Raw genomic sequence first — 20,475 nt, 5'->3', positions numbered from 1 at the left:
GTTGGATTCCTTTATCTTTATTTTTTGCATATCTATTACTGTTTTTTGTTTGTTTATTTGTTTGTTTAAGTAAGCTCTATGCCCAACGTGGGTCTTGAACTCATGATCCTTAGATCCAAAATCCCATGCTCTGACTGAGCCAGCCAGGTGACCCTATTACTGGTTTTTGATTTGTGGTTACTATTAGGTTTGTATATCAAGCTTCTGCATATAGCAGTCTATGTTAAGTTGATGGTTGCTTAAGTTTAAACCTGTTCTTTACCCCCTGTCTCATTTTAGGTATATAGTGTTATGCTTTACATCATACTATTTTTGAATCTCTTCATGGATTTTTATAGTTATATTTAATATCACTGCTTTTGTGTTTCCTATTTTGCTTATTCCTACTTAAGGTCTTTCTATTCCACTCAAAGTACTCTTTAACATTTCTTATAAGGCTGGTTTAGTGTTGATGAATTCTTTTAACCTTTGTCTGGGAAACTCTTTATCTGTCCTTCTATTTTGAATGATGACCTTACTGGATAGAGTCTTCTTGGTTGCAGTTTTTTTTTTCTTTCTGCCCCTTGAATATATTATGCCATTCCTTCTGGCCTGCATAGTTTCTGCTGAAAATCAGCTAAAAGCCTTATAGGATTTCCCTTGTATGTAACTGTTGTATTTTCTCTTGCTACTTTTAAGATTCTTTTTTTATCCTTACGTTTTTGCCATTTTAATACTATGTGTCATGGTGTGGACCCCCTTGGGTTGATTTTGTTGGGGGCTCTCTCTGCCCCCTGGATATGTATTTCTGTTTCCTTCCCTAGATTTGGGAAATTTTCAGCTCTTATTTCTTTAAATAAATTTTCTTCCTTCTTTTTAATGTTTTCTCTTTGTAGAGTCGCTATAATGTGAATGTTATTATATTTGGTGGTGTCACTGAGTTCCCTTACTCTTCATTTTTTATTATTCGTTTTTCTTTCTCCTGTTGACCTTGATTGCTTTCCATTTCTCTGTCCTCTATGTTGCTGATCTGTTCTTCTGCTTCCCCTGGTCTACTGTTTATTTCCTGTAGTGTATATTTAATTTCATTCAGTGAATTCTTTATCTCTGATTGGATCTGTTTTGTATTTTCTATCACATTATTGAGACTCCACTTTCTTTTCAAGTCCAGTGAGTATTTTTATGACTATTAATTTAAATTCTCTATCTGGCATATTGTTTATCTCCATTTCAGTTTCCTTTCTTGCTGTGATTTTGTCCTCTTCTTTCATTTGGGACATAGTCATCTGTGAACTCATTTTGTCCAACTCCATATGCCTGTTTCTTTGTGTTAGGATGCCATCTATATTTCCTGCTCTTGAAAGTAGTGGTTTTATGCAGAAAAGGCCCTGTACTGCCCTGTAGTGCAATGTCCCCTGGTCACCAGAACGTGGTGCTTCAGAGGTATCTCCTATGTGTGTTGCTTGTGGCCTGCTGTTGTGGCTGAGACCTGTTTGCTTTCAGTCCAGTCATCTGCAATGGCTCTTTTTGCCTATTGCACGTGGGGTCAGTCTGAGGCTGCTTTGGGCTTGAGTTTAGTCATATCAGGCATTTGCCAGAGCTGCAGTAATACTGCAGGTAACTGAAGGGTACTTTCCCAGTGATGTCCTCTGAGAAACTATCATTGGTGGTCTGGGGCCACAGTCTGACTGGTGTATGTGGTTACCTTCTTCTCTTCCTGGGGCAGGAGTCACTTTGGAGTGGTAATGGCCCCTATCAGGGCTGCTTGCCCTCTTCCAGGCTTGTGGTGCTACTTTGGGTGGCCTTCTGCCAAGGTCATGTTGGAAGGGGCATGTCTGCAGGAATAAGGAGGGGCTGTGTGAATGGTGGACAACAAGGTCCGTACCGTTCTGCTGGTGGAGGGAACCTGCCACTGTCCTGGAAAGCCCCTGCCAAGATGGAGGGTTTGGTCTGTAGAAGATTATGGGGTTGAAGGGTCCCTGCCAAAGATCCCAAAGATCCTAGCCCCTCCAGCACACACTTTCACATTAGTAAATAAATCACCTTCCAGGATACCCTAGATGTTTTTCCATCTGCTGCTTCTCTGCTCTATCTCAGCAAGGCTGTTTGTTGTGCTTTCCTTTTTGGGGCAGGGACTCAGTTTCCCATTGCCCTCTGGCTCTCCCAGAGCCCAGCTACTTATTGGAAAAGTTCCAGGTGTTCTTTCCATAATTTGACTATTGTTGATAACACTGCTATAAACATTGGGATGCATATGCCCCTTCAAATCAGCATTTCTGTATCCCTTGGATAAATACCTAGTAGCACAATTGCTGGGTTGTAGGGTAGCTCTATTTTTAATTTTTTGACGAACCTCCATACTGTTCTCCAGAGTGGCAGCACTGGTTTGCATTTCCACCAGCTAACTGATGAATGGATACAGAAGATGTGAGATACACACACACACACACACACACACACACACACACACACACTAGAATATTACTCAGCAATCAAAAAGTATGAAATATTGCCATTTCCAACAACATGGATGAAACTAGAGTGTATTATGTTAAGTGAAATAAGTCAGTCACAGAAAAGACAAATATGATTTCACTCATGTGGAATTTAAGAAACACAATAGATAAACATAGGAGAAGGGATGGAAAATTAATATGGAAACAGAGAAGGAGGCAAACCATAAGAGACTTTTAAATACAGAGAACAAACTGAGGGTTTCTGGAGTGGTGTTGGGTGGGAAGATGGGCTAAATGGGTGACAGGCATTAAGGAGAGCACTTGTTTGGATGAACATATGGAAGTGATGAATCACTGGTATCTCTTCCTCAAACCAATACTACACTGTATGCTAACTAACTTGAATTTAAGTAAAAACAATGAATAAGAGGGGAAAAGAACAACAACAAAATAAAAAATAAAAGTTCCAGGTTTTAAGACCCACAGATTGTAAGAACTCACAAAGTTAGACCCCTGTGGTTTTCCAAGCAGAATGTTATGGGGTTTCATCTTCCCAGTGTGAGTCCCTTGTGCCTGGGGTGTCTTGTGTAGGACTTGATCCTATCTTCTCTCCATGCCTGCTGCAGTGTCCCTTCCTCCAGTGGTCAAAGGGCAGTTTGACCTCCCCTGGATCTCCACTCTTCCTCCCCTGTTCAATGTAGCCTCTTCTCTACATTTAGCTGTGTGGAATCTGTTCTGTCAGTATTCAGGTCGTTTTCTGGTTTATTTATTCTGATATGCATGTTGTTTTAGGTGTCACTTGGGGAGGAGGTGAGTCTAGGAGCCTCGTACTCTGCCATCTTCCCTAGAAGTCATGATAAGTGTACCCTTAATCTCCTTTACCTCTTTCACCCATCCCTCAACCCACCTCCCCTCTGGCAATCATGTTTGTTCTTAGTATTTGCCAGATAATTTTTAAATCTCCACTTTAGGCTATGCATGTTATATCTTTTCACTCTCTTGTTATATTTTATAAATGTTAAATTGTAGCAAAATATTTTCTTCTGAGTTAGTAGATTTACATTTTCCTCAAAATTTTCTTTCAGTATTTTAAAAATTGAATTTGTTATTGGTATCAGTTTGTGTTTTAAAGGATAATTTACTTTTAAACTTCAAATCACTCTTTTCTGTGGAAACTATGACATAAAAATCGCATCTGCATTCATAGGTACACCCTGATATAAATTAGTGATTGAATAAAATTTTAAAAGGGGAAGGAATAGAGACATCTCTGTGTGGAATTCCAAATAATTGTGTAGATACTCCACCCTCAAGTAGGTGTCACATGACCGCCCATGGCTTAAATATGAGCTGTAGATAATGACTTTCTTCCAAAGTGAAAAGAAGGAAAAAGAGTAACTTTACAGAGCAGAAACTTGACAATCCACTATCTCAGCCAGAGGTTAAGGTTAAAAATCAACAATGATAAGTCATGTTGATAGTATGTACCCTTGCTTTAATGTAGTGAGAATGGCATTTTACTTCTGCAGTCTTCTGTAAAACCCATAATCCAAATCTAATCATAAGAAAAAGATCAGAGCGATTTCAATTGAAGGAAATTCTAAAAATTACCTGACCAATACTTTTCAAAACTGTCAAGTTCATCAAAAACAAGGAAAGCCAGAGAAAGTGTCACAGCCAAGAGCAACCGAAGGAGAGATGACAGCAAAATATTGTGTGGTATCCTGGAATAGAAAAAGAACATTAGGTGAAAACTAGGGAAATATTAATTAAAAGATAGTTCTTAGTTAATTGAAAAAATGCATTGGCTAGGCAATCTCTCCTATTGGTATATCACAATTTATTCCTATTTATAATAAAAGTATGTAAAAATTTATTCCTATTGTAATGCTTTCTGAATCATTCAATTTAATTCAGTGCCATGCTAGAACAAAGAAACTGATACCATGCTCAGATCAAAGACAATTTGCAACAAATGCCAGTACATTTTTCTTTTTTTTAAATTACACATACCAAACAAAATCAATTAAAATACCATTTGGAATACTGCAACAAGAAAAGGACAAACCATCTGAAGACTTTATAATGGGAAAAAGCAAAGGTAGAACATTTTTAAATTAAAGATGGAAATACGTATATTTATAACAATATCAGACATCATACCTAGAATATAAGTTACTTGGGATTCTGTATATGACATCTGTCTTGGAAACAATCTATATGAAGATATGTCAAAAAAGATTATGTCTTTATGTAATCAAGTGCAGTTTTGAAAATTACATCTGTCATGATTGAAGAGAGACCATTAGGTGATTACTACAATATAGGAAAATAGTTAGCAAATGTGTTATAGTTCTAACATTGCTGAGATTTCCAAGTTTATTAGAAATTTGATTGAATTTAGTCATGACCATAGGATAAATGAAAATGTATATATCTTCCATTTTGTATCACTACTGGTATCGTCTTAAGAAGAATAGCACCTTCTGGAGGAACCTTATGATTGAGGCATAATTATTTTTATTCTTTGTAGACTGTAGTGCATACATTAGCAGGCATATTCTCTGGTGAATGGCAACATAATGTAGAGAAAGAGGACTTTGGAGAACCATATGGAAGTTCTTTGTTCCCATAGCAACTTGAGCATACATTGAAAGGATCTGTGTATATGACTGTTCTCTATCTATAGTATAATGGACTTAGTACAGGACTGTATCTTGTTTTTTCTTTCTCCATTGCCTATAGTTATTAAAGTAAAGCATTCTGATCTTAAGTGATGTTAGAGTCAGATGAATGGACCCCAACATAACATATAAATATAATCCCAACTCTGTTACTTAACAGCAGTATGGTACAGTTGATTCAATCATAAGTTTGTAATAGTTTGATCTAGAGTAGATACTAAATAAATATTTGGCTCCCTCCAACGTAATTGAGGTTGTGGATATTTTTCAATATCATTTCCAGTATTGTTTTTATTTCCATTATCTTAAAAAATGTTTGTTTCTATTACCATTATTAGAATCAAACCCTAATTTGAAATAAATACCTCCTTGTATTATAAATAAATACCTACTCCTTGTAGGACAACCAATGGACCATATTTTTAATGGTTGGTGACAGCCTTGGGCACAAAGGGAGAGTGGGTTTTAACTCTGCATGGTTTCTTTCAGGAAATGTAACTGAGTTCAGACAATGGCTTTATTTTCTTAACTTTATAGAAGTTTTACTTCCCTTTTGTTTCTGATTTTCCATTTATTATTCTTTGTAATAAATACAAGTGAGAAATATAAAATATAAGTGATAAAAGTAAAATATGAAAGTTATGTATATAATGACTGCCATCATTTAAATAAATATGGACAAATTGTAAAAGAATTTTTAATGTTGATATAATAGACTTACATGTTCAACGTTTTCTAAAGTTTTCTGTGCTATTTTAAGTTAAAACGCTTAAAATTTTTTGTTTATAATTTATTTCTGTTAACGAATTGACATAGGAAAGATCATTTGTCTCTTTAATCAATAGCATTTTGAACTTCTACTCAGCCTTTTAACATTATTCTATGTGTGTTTACTTGCTTTTGTCAGGCTGCCTCCCTTCTCTGTTATAACCGGACACCCTTTCCTTCTAGAATACTATAAAATTGTTCTGGAGCAGGACTCTCACACCTCATATATGAAATATAGAGGGCTCAGTAGAGAAGGCATCCTATGAAATAGGGAGTGGTGTGCTTATTACTGGAGTCTGAAGGACCCACTTAGAGGCATAAGAAATGTACTTCTTTTTCAACACTGGTACATTCTGGTGTCCAAAGAAGTCAAATCTCTGGATTAAATTCTTTTTATCAGCTGGCATTTTACTAGTTCTGCTCTATCTAGAGCACATGTTCTTTTTTTTTTTTTTTTAATTTCTTCTCTAATTGCCTGGTTGACCCACTCATTCGTTAGTAGGGTGTTCTTTAACCTCCATGCTTTTGGAGGTTTTCCAGACTTTTTCCTGTGGTTGATTTCAAGCTTCATAGCATTGTGGTCTGAAAGTATGCATGGTATAATTTCAATTCTTGTAAACTTATGAAGGGCTGTTTTGTGACCCAGTATATGATCTATCTTGGAGAATGTTCCATGTGCACTCGAGAAGAAAGTATATTCTGTTGCTTTGGGATGCAGAGTTCTAAATATATCTGTCAAGTCCATCTGATCCAATGTATCATTCAGGGCCCTTGTTTCTTTATTGACCGTGTGTCTAGATGATCTATCCATTTCTGTATGTGGGGTGTTAAAGTCCCCTGCAATGACCACATTCTTATCAATAAGGTTGCTTATGTTTATGAGTAATTGTTTTATATATCTGGGGGCTCCGGTATTTGGCGCATAGACATTTATAATTGTTAGCTCTTCCTGATGGATAGACCCTGTAATTATTATATAATGCCCTTCTTCATCTCTTGTTACAGCCTTTAATTTAAAGTCTAGTTTGTCTGATAGAAGTATGGCTACTCCAGCTTTCTTTTGGCTTCCAGTAGCATGATAAATGGTTCTCCATCCCCTCACTCTCAATCTAAAGGTGTCCTCAGATCTAAAATGAGTCTCTTGTAGACAGCAAATAGATGGGTCTTGTTTTTTTATCCATTCTGATAGCCTATGTCTTTTGGTTGGCGCATTTAATCCATTTACATTCAGTGTTATTATAGAAAGATACGGGTTTAGAGTCATTGTGATGTCTGTATGTTTTATGCTTGTAGTGATGTCTCTGGTACTTTGTCTCACAGGATCCCCCTTAGGATCTCTTGTAGGGCTGGTTTCGTGGTGACAAATTCCTTCAGTTTTTGTTTGTTTGGGAAGACCTTTATCTCTCCTTCTATTCTAAATGACAGACTTGCTGGATAAAGGATTCTCGGCTGCATATTTTTTCTGTTTAGCACACTGAAGATCTCGTGCCAATCCTTTCTGGCCTGCCAAGTTTCAAAGGAGAGATCAGTCACGAGTCTTATAGGTCTCCCTTTATATGTGAGGGCACGTTTATCCCTTGCTGCTTTCAGAATTTTCTCTTTATCCTTGTATTTTGCCAGTTTCACTATGATATGTCATGCAGAAGATGGATTCAAGTTACGTCTGAAGGGAGTTCTCTGTGCCTCTTGGATTTCAATGCCTTTTTCCTTCCCCAGTTCAGGGAAGTTCTCAGCTATAATTTCTTCAAGTACCCCTTCAGCACCTTTCCCTGTCTCTTCCTCCTCTGGGATACCAATTATGCGTATATTATTTCTTTTTAGTGTATCACTTAGTTCTCTAATTTTCCCCTCATACTCCTGGATTTTTTTATCTCTCTTTCTTTTAGCTTCCTCTTTTTCCATAACTTTATCTTCTAGTTCACCTATTCTCTCCTCTGCCTCTTCAAGCCGAGCCGTCGTGGTTTCCATTTTGTTTTGCATTTCGTTTAAAGCGTTTTTCAGCTCCTCGTGACTGTTCCTTAGTCCCTTGATCTCTGTGGCAAGAGATTCTGTGCTGTCCTCTATACTGTTTTCAAGCCCAGTGATTAATTTTATGACTATTATTCTAAATTCACTTTCTGTTATATTATTTAAATCCTTTTTGATCAGTTCATTAGCTGTTGTTATTTCCTGGAGATTCTTCTGAGGGGAATTCTTCCGTTTGGTCATTTTGGATAGTCCCTGGAGTGGTGAGGACCCGCAGGGCACTTCCCCTGTGCTGTGGTGTATAACTGGAGTTGGTGGGCAGGGCCGCAGTCAGACCTGATGTCTGCCCCCAGCCCACCGCTGGGGCCACAGTCAGACTGGTGTGTGCCTTCTCTTCCCCTCTCCTAGGGGCGGGATTCACTGTGGGGTGGCGTGGCCCGTCTGGGCTACTTGCACACTGCCAGGCTTGTGGTGCTGGGGATCTGGTGTACTAGCTGGGGTGGGTAGGCAAGGTGCACGGGGGCAGGAGGGGCAGGCTTAGCTCGCTTCTCCTTAGGTGATCCACTTCAGGAGGGGCCCTGTGGCAGCGGGAGGGGGTCAGATCCGCTGCCGGAGGTTTGGCTCCGCAGAAGCACAGAGTTGGGTGTTTGCGTGGAGCGAGCAAGTTCCCTGGCAGGAACTGGTTCTCTTTGGGATTTTGGCTGAGGGATGGGCGAGGGAGATGGCGCTGGCGAGCGCCTTTGTTCCCCACAAAGCTGAGCTCTGCCGTCCGGGGGCTCAGCAGCTCTCCCTCCCTTTGTCCTCCAGCCTTCCCGCTTTCCTAGCAGAGCTGTTAACTTATGACCTCCCAGACGCTAAGTTGCGCTTGCTGTCGGAACACAGTCCGTCCAGCCCCTCCGCTTTTGCCAGCCAGACTTGGGGGCTCTGCTTGGCCGGCGAGCCGCCCCTCCGCCCCGGCTCCCTCCTGCCAGTCCGTGGAGCGCGCACCGCCTCGCCGCCCTTCCTACCCTCTTCCGTGGGCCTCTCGTCTGCGCTTGGCTCCGGAGACTCCGTTCTGCTAATCCTCTGGCGGTTTTCTGGGTTCTTAAGGCAGGTGTAGGTGGAATCTAAGTGATCAGCAGGACGCACGGTGAGCCCAGTGTCCTCCTACGCCGCCATCTTCCGGAACTCCTTTTTTTTTTTTTTTTTAAGTTTATTTATTTATTTATTTTGAGAGAGAGACAGCGCAAGTTGGGGAGGGGCAGAGAGAGAGAGGGAGACAGAATCCCAAGCATGCTCCATGTTGTCAGCATGCCAGACGCAGGGCTTGAGCTCATGAAACCATGAGATCATGACCTGGGCCAAAACTAAGAGTTGGACACTTAACCGACTGAACCACCCAGGCACCCCTAGAGCACATGTTCTTAACCTGGGGCTAGATACAGAATTCCTATAGAAAAAAAATCTTTATTTTTATACTCTGACATTTATTATTTAACTATGAATGAAAGTAATAAATCATGGTAATATTAGCAGTACTTATGACTTTGTCAACATTATAAATCAGAGATGTTTTCATATCACATTATAGTTGGTATATATATCTCACTATGTTTATATTCTCTACTGCTTCAAAATGCAGTAGTTATTAGACTTGGTATTAGGTCTTGTTAATTGATGCCTTACTAAGGAAGATGGATTAAGACACAATTTGAGATAAGGAGGCTAGGAAATGAGATCAAGAAGCATTTTCTATTTTATTTGTACTATTCCATTTCTTAAGTTAGATGGTGAATTCATGAGTGTTTATTTTATTGCCATGTTTTATAACCTCATTATTCTGTGTTCCTTTGTATGCAATAAAAATTTATGTAACTTTTAAGTCTTTGTATAATATCTGTTAGATGCCAGTACTGCCCACTCTACTCCCTGCTCCCCACATTTTGAAAAATCCCTACCACTGCCCTTGCTGAACTGGTAGAGTACCATGTGACCCTACACTGTGGGATAGTTTGTTGAGCTAGAGGTGAACTCCTGACCTATGGAGTAATCTATGAAGTTGCTCAAAATCTTGAATTTTAAGGATATGGTTTGAAAAGAAGAACTGGATGGAGCTGCCTCATGATCAAAATCTTGAATTGAGACACAGAAGATGTCTCTTACTATAGATAATTGACTCCAAAGGCCTATACCTATTATGGGATATAGTAAGAGGGACTCATTGGTTAGATCTAGTAAGGCCAATGAACTCCTAAAACTATGTATGTGCAGAAGTTTATATGATCCTTCAGGGATGCTCATGGCTGTCACCCGAGGTCCCTGATCCAACACAGGGTAAGAAATAGGGGATAACAGGCTTATGAAGAACTTGAGTAGTTAAATGAAAACAGAGCAGATAAATAGAGGGAAACAGAGAAACTAGGAGGGACACTGAAATAGAGGTGAAAAGGCTTATGTCCTTCCTGAGCCATCTTTTATCTTTTTGGGATATTCTTATGGGAAATCTGATCCTTTCAAAAGGAAGATCAGTTGAGATCTTTTCATTTATTTGGATTAAAAGAGTCCTGTGTATGAAAATATAAATGGTGTACCCTTAATGAATTTTTAGTTAATTTTCAAATTTGGAAGTTTTCCTAAAGAGCAAATCAACTTACAGTTGTTCAAAAACTGTTCATTACTATGGAGAATAGTTGGAATGGTTAATTCTTGGCAACTAATTAACACTTGAGCAAGAACTCAAGGGAGATTTTTTTTAAGTTATAGAAATAGTACAGAGAGAATCATCTAAGTCATTCTAGGCATATTAGGTGTGTTGAAATGCTAGTGAGAATTCTTTTTTCTCATCAATCATTGATCTGGGAAGCACTAGTAGCCACCTTTCAAACTATGATGTGTTTGGCTATGCATTACTTTTGCAGTGATTTGTGGTTCCAAGTAAAACTTAATGCTTCTGATCACACATAGTCAAAAACCAAAACCAAAAATCAACAAATGGATCACAACAGAATTGTCCCTTTTAAGTTGCAAATTCCTGATTATTCAGCCAGAATGAATTCTTTCAGGCAGAAATGGAACCATGTTCTAGCTTCTAAAATGTATCTCTTTATTGCACATACTGCTCCTTGTTTATTGTCCTTGCTTTCTCAAACGTTTTAATTGTTCTTGGGGCAAGGAAACTAGAACTTGCAAAAATCTTTAAAATGTTTTTCTTATTGTGTAAAGACTATTGGCTCTGCATTCTCCAACCAATATTTTTGAAGTCCCTTGCGATTTGTACACTTACATAACCATTCAGAGGAATTATTGTCCTACTCATAAAAAGTACTTTGTCTTATGATGTTTGGAGAATTTATCATTTAATACCTAAGGAGGAAGTCATTTTTTTTTCAAGTGGCAAAAGCTGCATGAAAAACATATGTGACAAACATGTGGTACCCCATTGTTATATAGGGTCATTGTCAGTTAGCCCTCTTGCAGATCTCTCCTGAAGTTAAGGTAATCTAGTAGAAAACAAACCAGATAGAAATTTAATACTTTTTTTTCTATCTTTTTCTCTGGATTTAGGCATTAACTCTCAAAGTGTTTGTTATGGTGCTCTTTGGAAAGTTATTAATTATGTACTTCACTGTCACATGGTTGCAGGTGAAACAAATGTGATTCTTGAAGTTTCAAGCAAAGAAATAATTAAAAAAAACAGTATCTTTTAAATAGGGGTAAGTACTATTAAGTGTTTTATATCATACACAAATAACTCATTGTAAATAACATATAAAGGACATATTTTATGGTTTCACGTACAATACATTTTCTTTTTTTTTTTTTTAATTTTTTTTATTTTTGAGACAGAGAGAGACAGAGCATGAACGGGGGAGGGGCAGAGAGAGAGGGAGACACAGAATCGGAAGCAGGCTCCAGGCTCTGAGCCATCAGCCCAGAGCCCGACGCGGGGTTCGAACTCACGGACCGTGAGATTGTGACCTGAGCTGAAGTCGGACGCTTAACCGACTGAGCCACCCAGGCACCCCTACATTTTCAATGTATATGCATCTTCAGCTAAGCATGGTTTAATCTGGTTTCCCTATCAGTGAAATATTCTTTTTTCGGTATAATAGTTTAATGTTACACTTGAGATCTTGACTTCATTCACATAATGTAGTTTTGCTATAATAACCTGTGAATTTCATAGGGCTCCATTGAAAAAGCAGCTCAAAGCAGGCAGGCCAGGTGAATAAGGTGGTCTAACAATTCTGATCTGAAAGAGTGTCGCTGAGAAATTATCACACACAGGAAGCACAGCGGCAAGGAGTATTGTCTGCATATTATGCGAATGACTTCCATTATTATAGGTTAGGTATAAAGGCATTCTGAAAAATGTCAAAAGAATGCTCAGGATTGATTGCTGTTGCATCTTTAAGAGAAACTAAGAACTCGGGGTACCTGGGTGGCTCAGTCGGTTAGGCATTTGACTTCAGCTCATGTCATGATCTCATGGTTCATGAGTTTGAGCTCTGCATCAGGCTCTGTGCCCACAGCTCAGAGCCTGGAGCCTGCTTCAGATTCTGTGTCTCTTTTTGTCCCTACCCTGCTCTCTCTCTTTCTCTGTCTCTCTCTCAAAAATAAATAAATATTTTTTAAACTAAATAAAAAAAAAAATTAAAAAATGTAAGAACTCATAATGCTTGACCATTAGAAAAGACTTCATAATTTGGGAATGATTCTCTAATTGGAATGAGCAAAAATAAACAAATAAGCAAAACATGAAGTAATAGAGCTTTCACTCGAATTAAAAACTTGATGAAAATATTGCTTGTGTGATGTTTCATTTTGACTCTAGTGGCATATGTAGTTATTGTACTTTAAGAATTAAGGAACACCTTTACATACACACTATTTATTAATGTGAAAAATAGTTCATGCGGTATTTTGAAAGCAATATAACTTTTATTACTGGATATGACTGTATTTATGGGCTGAATTGAGTTCCCTCAAAATTCATAAGTTAAAGTCCTAATCTCTAGTATCTTAGAGTGTGACTTTCTTTGTAAGAGACTACCTTTAAAGAGGTAATTAAGTTAAAATGAGACTTTAAAGGTAGACCCTCATCCAACTTGACTGGTGTCCTTGTAAAGGATTAGGACACATAAACAGAAACCAGGGATGTTTGTGCACAGAGGATAGATTATGTGTAAACACAGCAAGAAGGCAGCCATCTGCCAGATGAGGAGAGAGGCCATCAGAAGAAACCAAATCTGCCAATACCTTGATCTTGAACTTCCAGCTTCCACAACTGTGAGAAATAAATTTCTGTTGTGTAAACCACCCAGAGTGTGTGACATTCTGTTAGGGCAGCCTTACTAAACTAATGCACTTTGTCTTATTAAGATACTGGAAGAATTTGGTCCTAAAATACTGTTGTAAATTCTGAAGAAACGACTGCTCACCTGTGTCAGCTAGCTATTTGAATTGTCACACAGGATTATAAGAAAAGTGAATACCAACTCAGATTCAAGGATCCCCTAGAAAGGAATGAATAAATGAAGTCGATATGTTGTCTCAGTCATCATATAAGTGGAAGCTTATATCTCTTTAAGAGGCATCCTGAGGTTAAATTATGCATTTCATAATGCTTTGTGTTAATCCCCATTGTTTTATAAATCTAAGAAGAGTAACAAGTTTATTTGACTTGAAAATTTTTAGATGCTGCACTGGAAATGATTACAACATATTATATAGTTGGTTTGGAGGAATAAAACCTATTAGAGAATATTAAATAATACCCTCTTTTGGAGTCCAAATTAGTAATCAGTTTCTTTCTTGCCCTTGTTTGGCTCTGAAGAGTTTATTTTGTTTTATTTTACTTTATTTTATTTTTAAATTTTTTTTAACATTTATTTATTTTCGAGACAATGTGAGAGACAGAGTGCAAGCAGTAGAGCTGTAGAGGGAGACACAGAATGTGAAACGGGCTCCAGGCTCTGAGCTATCAGCCTGGAGCCCGATCGGGGCTCAGACTCACGAACCATGGGATCATGACCTGAGCCGAAGTCGGACACTTAACCAACTGAGCCACTCAGGCGCCCCTGAAGAATTTATTTTAAATACACAAGAAGCCTCATTTATTTGTTACACCTTAATTTTAGATAGGAGTCTTTTGTACAATTAATTTATCAGTTATTTTTTGTATTAAAGACATTTAAATAGCTACAGACCTCTAGTTTAATGGAAATGTCTTCTATTTTCCACCACAAAAGTGATGTTTGGTGTAGCTTTGCTAATGTAAGCAATGCCTACTCCATCAGTGAAGGCAACAGTTCAAATGGTTTAAATAGTACACTCAGTAAGCCTCTCTACTCCAGCTTCTCCAACTTATTTTTTGATGTGTTACTGTCAGTTAATCTTAAATGTCAAACTTTCTCTATAAAGCATCATTATGGGTATCTTCTATCATAATACATTTATCAAGAAGGACAATTTATAAGATATACAAAAATGCACCATTCCTCTATGAGTAAAATGATCTTTGAAGAGCATTTGATAGTCAGAGATTACTCTAATAATAGATGTGAATTTTCAGTTAATATATTTCTTATGATAGTTACTTTTTAATTAGGGCCAATTAGTGTATGAAGTATTTTACTTCATTATTTTTCTTTCTTGCATTTGTTTGATCAAATATAACCTGTAAGAAATGGTGGACAAGGCAGGCAACATATTTTCAAAGTTGAGAACAGTTATGGTAAAGGATGAGTGCTTAGAGGTTTTTAAATATTGATTGATTAATATTAGATTTATAGGTTATTTATGAAATAGTCTATTATATGGAATTTATAAGCTTTACAAATAAATAAATATACAAATAATATATAAAGCATAGTATTATAGTGCTTTTTGTCATTTTATACAAGGTAAAATAACTAAAACATGGACATATCAAATAACAATGATAATTAATGAACTAGGGTTAAACTGTGCTTAGGTATAAATGATCAAAGGATACAGGCTTTGTGTCACTTACATCTTCTCTGTCCCTTGAAGAGTATAAAATAATTGCAGTTCATACCAACCACTAAGAAAATTCTTTACTGCTTTGAAAGCAGCCAAAATTGTCCTCAGAAATTCATGCAAAAGAACACAATTCCCTATTACTTTTATATAATTTGTAAATAGTTTATATATGAAATGCATGTGTATTTCAATGATGATTAAGATAGCTAACAGAATGCATACAGAATACTTTAGTTATCTCACAGTATATCCTCAAAAGAAAATAAAAACCAAGGTATTGATATAACCTTCCCACCTTGAATCTCATTGTCAGGCTGCAAATGTACAGGGGGTTAATGTGTCCATTTCTTCCCTCTCAACCTTCCTATTTATAGACTTAAAAAATTGCCGTGACTGGTGTAAGAAGAAAATGTCAAAAGGTTATAAAACACTGCGGAGAAAACATTTTTAATGAGTCTTCTGGAACCCCGAACTAAGAAAGATCAGAAATAAGGTTATTATAATAAAACCAGATAATGAAACAAGTGTTCAAGACATGTTTTCTAGTATTATTTCTACCTATCTATATTGCATAATTAGTGGTAGGCAAGTTAGGTTGTAAACTGTGAGAAAAACAACATATTTTTCCAACTCTGGCTCCTTGCTCTGCTGCAGGCAGCTGGGAATGTTTTCCAGAAATAGAAGATGGCTGTAACAAACAATAAAATATAGGCAGTGAGAGCCACAATGATCTCTTTATCACATCTGTCATCACTGCACATACTGACGGATTTATCAGAATGCTATGTGAGTCTGAAGGCAATGTGTCACAATCTGTGGGTATGCCTGGTCCCAAAGGATTTATTGCTTCATTAGGAACCACAGGAAGAACTTAAATTAAATAAAAAATTTAAAATAATGAGTTTATATTTCCTAATAACCTGGAATGAGATTTTGACTGCAATAATAAACATGTGCTTCAACTACACATATTTTGTTCTGCCTTTAGCCATTGCTCTTTTTAAAAAATGTTACTTCTTAGTTTCTTATAACTCAGAAACACAGAGGGTTGGCTTTTGCTGGTTAAAGTTTGATGGTGTTGGAAGACTTCAAAACCAAAATGATAAAACTGGCTAGAGGTTCTTATCAAGTCCGTCAGGAAAGTAAACCACTTGTTTACATTGCTCAAGCGTGAGGTTTTATCCTCTCATATGGATTAATTGTATGACCTTATGAGTGTGTCAAAAAGGATGCTAAAAAGGTCAGAAAATCTGGGTCGCATTCAGCTCTTACAAACTGTGTGACTTTAGAGAATCATCATATCTTACCTCAGGATGTTGTGAGATTAAAATTTATATTGTAAATCTTTTGTGAAGTGGAAAATGATATTCCTTCATCTATGAGTGGACTAGAGTCATTCATTAGACTGGAGTCAGAGCACTGGAGCTCTAGATTTAATACTTTACGTTCAATAAGTTCTTCTAGTTCTATGGGATTACCTGAATTTGGTTTTAGTGGTACAAAACTGCTTTGTGAAAAATCTGCTAGTAATATTTTTTATTTCTGAAGATCGTGCCTGTATGATCTTTAGTTATTCAATTAACCTCCCTGAAATATTAGTGTACTCTATAGAAACATAAAGGAATCAGAGTGGATGATTTTTAATGTTCAATCCAGTCCTCCACTGTTTGACCACATTCACACTGCTCCTTCTTTGTATTGAAATCTGGGACAGCAGGCACAGAAAAGACCTTAGGACTCAACATTTCCTGTTTGCATGTGGCTAAATGGAACTGAGATCATCTCCATCATTGGCTTTGTTGTCCAGTTTATCTTCATATTACAGGTTCTGTTACGAAGTACTTTCTATTTTGGTCGTCAGGATTCTTGCTTGTTTTTGCCTGAGGCTTGCAGAGTTATGAGTAAATATTTTATCAGTTAAACTAATACCTAAACTAACCCTTTCTTTTTCTTCTTTTCCTCTGTTTTCATGAAAGACTTGTCACAGAAACTACATACTAATGTCACAGAAACACAACATAAACAATTCAAAATTCTGAACCACAGTAATCTATCCCAAAGGTAAAAACTAGAAAGTTTCCAAATGCCATTCTGCTTTTGAAAGGACTATGATTCCTGAGCAATCACAGTTCTATTTCCTGTTAATATTGTTGCTCATGCTTTTTATAATGTTTTACAGTTTTGAGAGATTAGGCCAATGTATGTTAAATGATCTAAAAAGCAGTAACAGTAAAAGCACTTTAAGTATAGGTAAATGTGCGTAGAAAAATCATAATTTATTTAAGAAAGTCCACAGAGGATTGATTGTCAATATTTTAAATTTTACTTTCTGCCTCTTTTGTGATTTGGAATTATATTAAATTAATAATCCCTTTTACTCTTTTTCAATCAGTTTGTATTAGTTATGGTTCTCCAGAAAAACAGAACTATAGGTTGATGTATGTATGTATGTATGTATGTACGTATGTATGTATGTATGTATGTATCTATCTATCTATCTATCTATCTATCTATCTATCGGTGGGGTTTTTTTGCGTGTGTTTTTGTTTGTTTGTTTGTTTTGTCTTGTTTTGTTTTTAAGGAATGGGCTCATGAACTTGTGCAGGCTGGCAGATCCAAGATCTGTAGGATAGGCCAGGAGGCTAGAGAATAAGAGTTGCAGTTTCAGTCAGAAGGCAGTCTTCTGGCAGAATTCTTTCTTCTTCTGGGAAGGCCAGTTTTTGTCTAGTAAAGTCTTCAGCTGATTGGATGAGTCCCACTCACATTATGGAGGGCAATCTGATTTAAATGTTAATCTTATCTAAAAAATATCTTTATAGAAACATCTGGAATAATGTTTGGGTCAACTGTCTTGGTACCATGGCCTAAGTTGACCCAAAAGTTAACCATCACACAGCCCTACATGTGTACTTTATTATTTTCTCTAGGATGTTGTTTTTGGCCTTCCTTGGCTATCTTTAAGGCTAACCTACCATATGAGGTCTTCTAGCTTGAGTTCTCATCTTTTACCACAGTTCCATTTTCCTGAGTGTCTTCCCTTGGATGCCATTCAGGCACTTTCATTTCAACATGTTTAAAACAGAAACTCATTATCTTTTCTCCTTATCTACTATTTTCTGTATTAATGATAAGATTATTCAGTCTAGAAATCTTAGAATCATCTTTGAATTATCCCCTTCATCCTTTCCTGTAATGAAATTCCAATTCATTCACTTGCTCAACAATATTTATTAAATGCCTTCTAGGTGTCCAATAATGTGCTAGACAGTGTAAACAAAATAGTGATGAGGCAGACAATAAACAAATAATCCCCCAAATAATTCTAATTGTGATAAACTCTATGGAGAAAAAGCACAGGGTGCTAGGAGATTGTGTAACTGAGGGACCTCCTGTAGTATGAGAGGGACAGGCAAGGCTGACATAGGATACATTAGTTAGCAGGCAAAACTGAGAAGTAAGGAGAAGAACAGTATTACAGGTGGAAGAAACAGCAAGTGCCAAGACCCTGATGTAGGATAAAATGAGAAGTGATATGATGCTTGAGTATTAACTCTGAGCCAGGAAATTTTATTCTCACAGTGACTCTATGACATAGGTATTATGATGTAGATACTACATAAATCAGTCAGTCCTTATTTTAACTGAAGAAACTGAGGCTCAGAAAGATTAAATAAGGGATTTAGGTTTAGGTTTATGTTTATGCAAGATAAAGTGGCATAGGAATGAGGATTCCATTCCATTCTCTGCAGGAGACTCAGAGAAGAGATCCACAGCTTCTAATCATCCCATTATTGTCCCATCAGCAAGAGAAGGAAACACAATCAGACTTCGAAATCATTAGTATATCCTGGTAAAGCAGTGTACAATATTCTGACTTTTCTAGACCAAGAGTATTTTTTCCATTGTATGGTTCACATGATCTCAATCACTTTGGAATAATTCACATTAAAGTACACTAGACATTGATTAAATGTTTCACTTTCTTTTCTGCTCTTAATTAATTTCAGCATTAGTTTATTGCTTTCCTTACTAAAAGTAAAAATGACTTTTTTTAACATACCAAAATATTTGCTTTAATGTCATACAAGTGAAGTGATTATGAATTTCAGATTGGCTAGATTTCAGAATAATTTACTACGTCTTTTTTTTTTTTACCCCTTGCAGGAAGAAGCAACACTTCTAATTAGAATAGAAATGGAATTGAAATAGAATAAAATTTAAGTGGACTCCATGAACATCTCTTTTAATTTACAATTATAAACTTCACCAAAGGAAGAAATAGAATTCTCAGAAAGAGATGCATTTTGAAATTAAAAAAAACTTGTCATAGATTTCTAGTTTTAATATTCAGTACAGTGGTATTGGCACCTAGTTAGAAATTTTCAAACAGAGTATAAAACATAAAAGTTTATATAAAGTACACAAAAAGATGAAAAGAGATAAGAGCTATTGGTGATTCTCTTACAGTGGCCACTTTTCAATTTGTTGCACTGCAGTTTCTGGCCCTACAGCTTCATCTGAATTGTTTTTGTCTGGGGCCCCAGTGAACTCTAGATTGTTGAATACAATAGAAACTTTCAGTACCATTAGATACAGCAGACCCCTCTTCACTTTTTTCTTAGTTGTGAGGGCATCAACCACTTGTGGTTTTCCTTTTGCTTCTTTTAGTGACTCTTCCACCATGTTCTTTGCTGGCACTCCTTATTAGACCTCCAAATGCTGGAAGGGGGGCATACTGGTTCCTCTTTGTGAACAACATGTCCTTCCTGGGTGATTGCATTAATCACCATTACTTAAAATATTATCGATGAACCAAAGGCTTCCAAAATATCTTTCCAATCCAAGTCTTTCTAGCTTCACAATCATTTATTCAGTAGCTTCCTCGATAATTCCATTTGGATTTCTCTTAAACATCTCAAATCTAACATGTCTAAAATACCCAAAACTGCTCCTTTGTCTTCTCATTTCAACCACTGTCTATCCAAAAAAAACCCCAAAAAACCTGTCATCCTTGATTTAGCTCTTTCCCTTCCATTGAGTTCTTTTAATCTCATCTTTGACATGTAATAAATATTTCACTTCATTTCTTTGCTACCAGTCTCATAAAAGCCACCATCAGCTTTTGCCTGGACTCCTTCAGTAGCCTTGTAGCTGGTTTCTGCTTTTATTCTTGCTTTTAGTCTGTTCTCCATACAAGGATCATTTAGAAGTAAAGGTCATCATTTAATGTCTCTGCTCAAAATGCTTTTTATTGTACTTAGAATAGAATCAAATGTTACCATGGCTTCCTAGGCCCTGTGACATCTTGCCCTGTCTACCGTCCCTATCGTCTCATGAACTGTTCTTCCTTGCCCATTCTACTCCAACACTGCTGACTAGCTTTCTTTTGACTCCTCAAATATGTCAAAGCCATTTCTGCTTCATTTCTGTTTCTCAAATATTCAACGTCTTCCTAGCTTTTGGGTTTTGTTGTTGTAGCCCTGCCTAAAAAGTTCTTTCCTCTTTTTTTTTCTCTTTTTTATAATAGCTGATTTTTTTTTTAAATCTTTTAAGGACTTTTCCTTAATATTTCCTTTTCAGGGAGTTATTTCCAGACTGCTCTACCTAAGTGCCTCCACTAGTCCAGAGTCATACTCTCA

Source organism: Neofelis nebulosa, chromosome 4 (assembly GCF_028018385.1).
Source record: "Neofelis nebulosa isolate mNeoNeb1 chromosome 4, mNeoNeb1.pri, whole genome shotgun sequence".
NCBI lineage: Eukaryota > Metazoa > Chordata > Mammalia > Carnivora > Felidae > Neofelis > Neofelis nebulosa.
Note: the sequence above shows the minus strand (reverse complement) of the source record.